Here is a 2,119-nt window from a genome sequence, read left to right as displayed (position 1 = left end):
TGGTTTTTTCTTGGGTCTGTGTTTGCTTGCTGGTATTTTTATTATGTTGCAGGGGAATGTGATTTATTGGTGGTAATTTGGTTTTTTTTTACTCTGCCCATTGTAATGGTTTAGTTTGAAAGTAATGGTGATAAGTTGGTTTTTTTTTCTCTGCCCATTGTAATTGTTGAATTATGTTAATGAAAGAAGATTTCATTGGTTTTGAAGTTTGGTATTCAACTTTGAAATTTTTTTTCACTGAAATTTGACAAATTGCATTTCGTTAGTGGTTTGTGCAGTTGGTTTTTTGTATAGATGGTGATAAGTTAAAAGCAAGTTCCAAAAGCCTAATTGGACAAATTGGATAAATGGTGATAAGTTGGTTTTTTGTACTCTGCCCACTTGTTAGTGGTTTGTTTTCACTAGAAAACATAGATTTAACTTGAATTTTAAGAACAAAATAGAGGCAGAAACCTGAACTAAACAAAGCAATAACATGAACTAAACAACAAAACATAATTACACGAGAGTGCATTACATAGCCTCTTTAAGTAGTTACTTAAACATAAACTGAATAATTAATTAGATAAAGAGTGCATTACAAAGCCTCATTGAACAGAGCCAGAAAATATATAAGTTCTGCATCCTAAAAACTTAAACAGATAATCCATTTGTGCCTAAGTCCTCCTTGTCGACTCTCTTAATTGATTTGTGATTCTTATGTTTGATTGGTACTGTCACCTCCTTGAATTCCTACAAATGTGGTCCCACTTGTACACGAAACATTCTTCTGTTTCTTTGTTACAACATTGGTGGGAGTGTGAATGTATGTATACATGATTTTGATGATGCCAAAGAAGAATCAAAAAAGGTTGCTTCAAAGGATAAGCAATGCTTCAAGATTAATAGAAGATTGCTTCAACAAACAAAGTCTTGTTTCAAGATTCACTAAAGATCAAACCTTGCCTCAAAACAAAGTGTTTCCAAGACATGCAAGGCTCTGGTAATCGATTACCAGGCAGTGTAATCGATTACTAGAAGACAAGTTTGAAAAATAGTTGTTTAAAAGGGTTGTGAATTTGAGATTTGAACCTGTAATCGATTACCAGATGTGTGTAATCGATTACCAGCAACGAAACTCTTGAAATTCAAATTCAAAAGTCATGACCCTTCAAAATATAACTATGTAATTGAATACCAGAAACCTGTAATCGATTACCAGTAAAGAAATTCAGAAAAAGCTTTTTGAAAAGACATATCTCTTCAAACCATTTTGAAAAGGCATGAAGGGCCTATATATATATATGTGTGTGTGTGTCTAACTTCAAAAAGCAAGAGAGAGATTTTCCAAGAGAACTTCATTGCCAAATGCTCTCTCAACAACCCTTGGGCAAACACTTGCAAATCTATTAAGAGTTCATCCAGGAACTTCAATTGTAATATCCTTCTCTTAAAGAGAGAATTCTTCTTCTTCTTCTTCTTCTTCTTCTTCTACTTCTTATACAAAGGCATTGATTAAGTGACCGAGTGTCTCTTAAGTTGTAAGGATTCCTGAACACAAGGGAAGGGTCGTCCCTGTGTGGTTCAGACTTTGTAAAAGGATTTTTATAAAGAAAGTGGAAAATCTCAAGTGGGTTGCTTGAGGACTGGACGTAGGCACGGGAAGTGGCAGAACCAGTATAAATCGAGTTTGCATTTCTCTCTTCCTTTATCTCATTTATTTTATTACAATCAATTTTTTCTTGCATGTTTAGAGAACATTATTAAATTGATTGTTGCTTCTTCTTCTGCATTTTGAGCCTATCATTTAGAAGGGGGTTAAAAGTTTGTTAGTGGGAAATTAATTCACCCCTTCTTAAGTTATTGAGGTCATTCGTCCAACAAGGAGATGTTGTTTGTCTCTTCAAGTTCTGTTAAATATTGAACACAAATATTATAAGAATGGTTAAAGTCACAAACTCTGTTAAATGCAATGGAAAACATATATTGAAGGCAAATTACCTTATTTTGGAATGTTCCTACTTGAAGTTGTTCCTAAACTCATCATTTCTCTTGTTCCTTGCTTTCTTTGGCCTTCCAGGAGCTCTCCTCATCACTGGTGTTTGTAAAAGAGGCCATAAGTTCGGTCCATACACGAATA

Source organism: Glycine max, chromosome 8, assembly GCF_000004515.6.
Source record: "Glycine max cultivar Williams 82 chromosome 8, Glycine_max_v4.0, whole genome shotgun sequence".
NCBI lineage: Eukaryota > Viridiplantae > Streptophyta > Magnoliopsida > Fabales > Fabaceae > Glycine > Glycine max.
The sequence above is the reverse complement of the archived record's forward strand: the minus strand, read 5'-3'. Positions refer to the sequence as shown.